We start from the raw sequence: 7,021 nt of genomic DNA, 5'->3' as shown, positions 1-7,021 counted from the left end.
GTTAAGTGGCCAGTGCTAACTTGAAGGAATTTACAGCAGAGTTGGGGTGAAAATGTTAAAACATGTGAAATCACAATGATCAATACAAGACAGAACACTATTGGTGCTTAATTGTGTTGTCCACACTATCTGTGCTCTAGATGGCCAGAGAAGGGTAGGAGAAGGCTTCATGGAAGAAAGGGCTTTGAGGTGGTCCGTGAGGGTGGACAAGACTATGTGTAGGCGGAGGGAGCAACGGGGCTGGCCTGGCTAAGTTATGGGGCTCTAAATTCTAGCCTGGCTAAATGAACATGAATGAACCAGAGACAGCATGGGGACGTAAGCAAATCCTAGCTCTGCCCTGATCTTTCTGTGGACTCCTGGCAAGTTACTTAACCTTCCCAGCCTCAGTTTCTTCATATGCTAAAAAAAAGTTATACCGCTTTCACAGGATAGTTGTGAGGATGAAATGAGATACATATGGCAGGTGTCTGGCCCGGGTCTGGCCGTTAGTAAGCCCTGAATAACCAATTGTGGTATAAATCAGGCGGGAAGGGCCTGGACCAGAGTGTGGCTAGGACAGACCTTTTATATCAGGTTGGTGCAAAAGTAATTGCAATTTAAAAGGTTAAAAATAATTGCAAAAACCGCAATTACTTTTGTACCAATCAGACAGAAGATTGAGAGGACTTGACCATAGTGTGCATTAGTAGCCATTCCTCCCACGTGCGTGTTTGGGTGAGCCTTGCAAAGAGAGACGCCACTAGAGCTGAAAGGAGGACCCACACCTTCTTTCAAGCTGGCAGGCATTAGCTAATGTGGTTCTTGGCCTCTTGGCTGCCGTCCTCCCATCTGTGAAACGAGTATTTTTTGGATGATTTCTAAGGTCCTACCCAGCACCCACGTCTCTCCAGAGTAGGGGTCCACAAACAAGAACCCACCACCTACTTTTAAAATAAAGATTTATTGGAACACAGCCACATTATTGTTTATGTGCTGTGGATGGCTCTTTTCATGATACAATGATGGAGTTTGAGTAGCTGCAACAGAGACCATATGACTCGCAAAGCCTAACTTATTGATATCTAGTCCTTGAAGAAAAAGTTTGTCGACCCTCACTCTAGAATGTTTCCTGGAGTTAACAATAGAAAGCTAACAATAGAAAGTTGCATCTGCGACTCTTGGTTCCAGTGAATCTTAAGTGGGTATCTAGATTCCCAGTTCAGCCTCAGAAACTGAAGCTGTGAGGAGGCTAAGAGATCTTTTATTTGAAAACTATTGTAGGTGTCTTTCATGGAGAAAATAAGTTACCCCCAAACCCAAGAAGGCAGCCAACCACTCAAAAGATGGACTCATGAGATGATCTGCAAAGTCCTGTACCTGCTAATACACTTCTCAGGGACTGATCCCTCTCCCAGGGCATTTGTATTTGGTTGGATCTGGTATTCATGTTGTGTCATGGGGTTTGGAGTCTGTAAGGATGAAGGGGAGAAAGGTGAAAGAGTGTGGACATATGGTGTGTGTGTTCATTCTCAGAGGACTGGGTAGACATTGTTTTGGATGCGTAGGACCTTCTAAGCATCTCTTAGTCACATACCTGATCCCTGACTATTCTTGGTACATCAAGTTGTTTCACAACGCAGCAGAAACATCCCTGGCATCAAAAGTTTCAGGACATTAGAGGCTGAAAATTCTACAGAATGGTCAATGCTGTTCTTAGTAACTAATCTGACTCGAAGACGCTGCCCACTGCTCTATCTAGCAAGAGGGGGAAAAATGCATAGCCAGAAAAGTGCTTCTCTGGGGAAGGATGTATGTGGCCACGAGGTGGCGCTCCAGCCTCGGCAGTCTGACTTTTCCCCCAATCTAGTCAGAAGGAGGCTATTTGCATAACTCTTCAGGGAATGCATGCCCCAGACAAACTTCCATCAGAAACTCTGGTCTGATTGAAACTGTGTGTAACCCCAAAAGGAATATGATTCAACAGAACAAATCTCTAGCCTTCAAAAATCTGCAGAGAATAATCCCCCCCCTTTTTTTTACTGAGGGATATAAATTACAGGATGAGGGAGTGACTCAGGAGATAGACCTTTTAGAAGTCATCTTCCATGCTTCTCACGGTCTTCTATTTCTAAACTTTTATTAAAGTTTTAAATTTTTTTCTGATTTCAAAAATAACAAATGTTTATTTCAAAAAATATAATTATTTAAAAAATTACATAGTTTAATCTATCAGAGATAGCAACTGTTAAGATTTGGCACATTTTCTTCTAGTCTTTTTAAATATATATATATATATATAATTAAATTAAAATAATACTATATGTACTATTTTGTATCTGGCTTTTTCATTTAACATTATATTATGAGCATTTTTCTACTTTGTTAAACTTCTCCAAGGACATTAATTTTATTAACTACATAATATTCTTAGAGTGGATGTACCACAATTTATTTTACCAATCCTCTGTTTTTGGACAAGTAGTTTGTTCTTGATTTTTCATTATTATAAATGGCATATGACAATCATTGTTTTATATGAGTTGTTTGTGTCTGTCACATTTTTCTAAGGTCAAGTGGAATAGCAATGTTCAAGTTTAACCCTGGGGTCTAAAGACAGATAACACTGGATCTGATAGTTCGAAATGGTTTTTGCTAATTCAGGCAGGGGAGCTATTGATCTAGTTAGTGTCAGAAGGGACTCAAGGGGTGGGTTTTGTGGAAGGTGACAGAAGGCGGCTCAGTAGGTGTGTGATGGGCCCCATTTGTTTGGGCCTGGCACTGGCAGAGGCCGGGATGGTGGAAGTCAAGATGCTCATTTCTAATCAAGGAGGGGAGTGATGGTAGAAGGGACATCAGTCAGGATGGAAAGGATAGAGACTGGTACCAGTGTGTGGGAGCCTTTATGCTGCACGGAGGACCAGATGGGTAGAATATCTGAGAGGGCTGCTGAGGGAATCTCATGAGGAAATGTATATGAAAGCTGGGTAGATGAAGGGGATAGAGATCCATAGTACTTTATCCAAAATGCTTGGAGCCAAAAACAATTCTGTTTTTAGACTTTCTCAGCTTTTGGATAGGTTGCAGTCTACATGTATTATGTAACATCACCATCGAGCTGGGGCAGGAACCTGTAATCAAACACGTCAACATTTCTGCAGAAAAAATATGAGTATTTCTACAAAATGGGACAATTAAAGACCATACATAGCTTTGCATAAGTTCAGATCAGAACTAGTTCAGAAAAGTCATTCTGCTGACAAATTTCTTCTGAAAAAACTTTAGAGTTTCTTGGGCTTTGGAGTTAGGCTAAAGTATTATGGACCTGTATCATCATTAAGGTGATTAATTTCTTCTGAAACTACTTTCAAAGAGAGCTAAAACATTTCTGTTTTTTTCTTTTAACTTGTTCTTAAAAGATTACTCCAGAAGCTTATGAGAAGTTGGGATTTTCTGGAGCAGAGGAATTGGCCAACATGTTTCGTTTCTATCACATGAAGCCGGACCGTGATGTCAAGCTCACCCACCGACTAAACCCCAAAGTCAAAAGCTTCAACCAGTTTATCTCAGAGAACCAAGGAGTCTTAAAGGGCATTTAAGCTGTTCAAATAGGCCCCTGACCACACAACTTCCTTTCTCCCTGATTCTGATTCTCTTTACAGCACAGCATCTACATTTACAGATGTGTTTGAATGCAATTGTTTGCAACACCAAAGGCTCCCCTAATGTGCTCTCCTAAGTAAGAAACACTGAAGTGGGGACTTGACACAGGAATTTGACTCACATATAACTTTCCAGTTAGTGATAAGGATGGTACACCTGTTTGGTTAAGTACGAAGCCGTAAACCTATCAACGTTTGCAGCTCTCTCTCCCCAACAGCCAAGTCACCTTACAAGGCTCTGGCCTGAGTAACCTGGAGTTTCTTCCTTACCACGCATGGGGGTGGCAATCACCTTTCTCCTGCCTCAGTGATCTAGAGCCCTGGCTCTGAAACTCCCCTAGGCAGCTCCATTTTTTTTTCAAGTGTATTGTCACATTCTCAGTGAATTTTAAGCAAATTTAATTCCTTAAAATAAAAATCTTTGTGGAGGACTTTCTGGGGAACATGGTGTTAAGTGAGTAAATGCAAGTATTAGAAACTCCTAAATTCAGTTTTGTTTCAAGGTTGGAAGTTCGTTTTCTGATTCATTCATTAAATTGCCTATTGAATGACCATTCAATTATGCATCTATTCATTCTTCTATCCTTTATTTAGCAAACGTTATTTTTAGCACCAGCACTGATGGTGCATTGGGGGACTACTCTCCCCTCCTATGTATTTTCTTATCGGAGTGGTCCATTCGCCAAAGGCTGCCATGGTTCCTTTTCAGTTTATGGTTGGCTTTGTGTCATGCCAGGGCAAAATGGGTCAGCTAACCATTTAGCTACATGACACCCAGAGGCTCTGCAGTGGATGAAGCCAGAAGCTTGAGTGGCAAGGGCCAGGGAAAGGTAGGGAAGTAGAAAGAGAAGGTGATGGAAGGATCCCCATAGTATCTTTGTATATCTCTGGCTTAGCATTTTCTACACCATATTGTAATTATCTTATTTACTAGTCTTCCTCTTGACTGTGAGTGACTTGCACTCCTTTTTATCCTGGTGTTTGGCACATGATAGGTGATCAATAAATGTTGGTTGTTAATTGATCACATCATTACAAGAAAAGGGAAATAAACAGGTATATAGGTTGGAGAGTGGTAAGAACCAGCAACTGACCCAAGAGAGGCACAGAAGGTGAAAATGGGGCTGTGCACCACAGTAAACAAAACCACCCTCTGTTCAGGGAACGGATTGGGTGGGGTTGGGGGAGATGCAACAGGACAGAAGTAAGGGGGGGAGATCTGTGATTCTAGAAATGTTCCTAGAAACCCAAGCTATGAAGTCAGATGATGCTGGATTTGATTCCTGCCCTGCCACTGACTGGTTGTGTGAAACTTGGGCAAGTCACTTGACCTCTGGTCTTGGGTCTCCCCATCCTCACCAGGGCCTGCTGGAAGGACTAAAAGATTGGAAGCGTGAAAAGCACTTTGGGCAGTCTTTGGTAGACAGTAAGTGCTCAATAAACAGTAGCCGTAATTATTATTGAGACTAATTCCTGCCCTTGTTGCCTTCATGCAGCACCCTGAGTTGCCCATCGGCTGCTCTGGGTCTCACCTTGACCTGCCCACCTCCTCGTGGCCTACAGGCCTTCAGGTTCATCATGTCCTAACTGCCCTCTGGTGGGGGTCTCGTCTGTACCCGTCTTTCTTTGCCCGACACTAGATGGCAGGGCAAGCCTAGCGCGAAAGAGGGTCACGCCAACCTCGTCCCAGGTGGATTTCTCCAGGAGCTTTCTTTGGGAACAAGGCTCCAGGAGAGTTACATGGTAATATTACAGCCCTTCAGTTTCTCTCTTTCAGGCTCTCTCAGTCACCTTCCATCGTCATTTCCGCAGAAATGTGTTGAGCACCTTCTCTGAACCTGGCATTGTGGGATTAAGTGCCTTCTTTGTGCCTAATTTGGAATTAAGGAAAGGAAAGGAAGAGGTAGGGTATTATTATTGAAAAGCTCCAGCACTGGCCCGACCCACTGCAGAGGGAAGCCCTCAGGCTGCGAGGGAGCCTCCTGTGGGAAGAGGGCCTCCGGCCCCTGGACCAGGAGCACAGAGCGCTGCTTTCTAGCCCCTAGTATGGGGCAGGACCGAATGCGGGCCCCCCCCCTCCCGCAGCTGGCTTCTCCACCGTCACCCTCTCTCCCGCCCAAGGGGAACTTCCAGCTCTGAAGTCCATTCAAGACTGCACAAGGGGCAGAGACAACTCCCCAAAAGGAATTCGGGGCACTGTTAGGAAAAGGAAGTGCACGGTAGGTGGGCCCCACATAATGCCCACCTCCAAAGTAACTGTTCTCTGCCAGTGAAGTCTACTGGTGGGCTGCTCGCAGAAGTGAACAGGAAGGCAATAGCATGGATTTTAAAACACCCCAGAGGATGAGTTTTTATAGCATTTCTGAAGAGCTACTCAGTTGTCTGTTGCAAGAAGATTAAAAATACGCGTACTCTTTGACTTGGCAATCCTACTTCTAGGAAGCTATTTTAAGTAAGTAAACATAAATATGATAAATATAAAATTTCCAGGAGTCTATATTGTTCATGAGAATTTTAAAAAATGGAAATAAGCTAAATGTTCAGCATTAAAGGAATGGATAATTAAATTATCCAATAGTTTTTGTTTTTAATTCCCTTAATTTTTAAATTCTTTTCTTTTTTTAAAGATTTTATTGGAGAAGGGGAACAGTGTGTACTTCCAGGACTTTTTCCAAGTCAAGTTGTTGTCCTTTCAATCTTAGTTGTGGAGGGCGCAGCTCAGCTCCAGATCCAGTTGCCATTTGTTAGTTGCAGGGGGCGCAGCCCACCATCCCTTGCGGGCCTCCAGTAATTGAACTGGCAACCTTGTGGTTGAGAGCCCACTGGCCCATGTGGGAATCGAACTGGCAGCCTTCTGCTTTAGGAGCATGGAGCTCCAACCACCTGAGCCACCCGGCCAGCCCCAATTTATAAATTCTTTAAAACTAGCTCAATTCCAGTTGTGTAAAGTACCTATGTACATTAGTAAAATAATGAGAGGAAAAATATTAAGATGTTAATAGTGATTTCCATCGAATAGTGAGATTTTGGTTGATTTTTATTTTCTCCTTATAAGTTTCCCCTTTCCTTCAGCTTTCCATAATAAAAACATGTTAATTAGATGTTACATTTTATGAAAAAAGGTTACTTTTATAATTAACATATATCATAAAGTATCCTAATTCTTCTTTTATGTTATGGCATCTGTAATAATTGTTATTTATGAATGTACCAGCCACTATGCTAGTGAAAGTTTATTGTCATGAGGGGTCTCTGGTCCTGCTCCCCACACAAGGCACAAGAATGCAGGATATGGTGAGGCCAAAAAGGAACACCCACGGAGCCATAGATAGGGGAGTCATACCTCTATATTCTCGCTGGCGGCTGGGTTGGAGACACAG

This window comes from Rhinolophus ferrumequinum, chromosome 2 (assembly GCF_004115265.2).
Source record: "Rhinolophus ferrumequinum isolate MPI-CBG mRhiFer1 chromosome 2, mRhiFer1_v1.p, whole genome shotgun sequence".
Taxonomy (NCBI): Eukaryota; Metazoa; Chordata; class Mammalia; order Chiroptera; family Rhinolophidae; genus Rhinolophus; species Rhinolophus ferrumequinum.
This window is presented reverse-complemented; position numbering follows the sequence as displayed.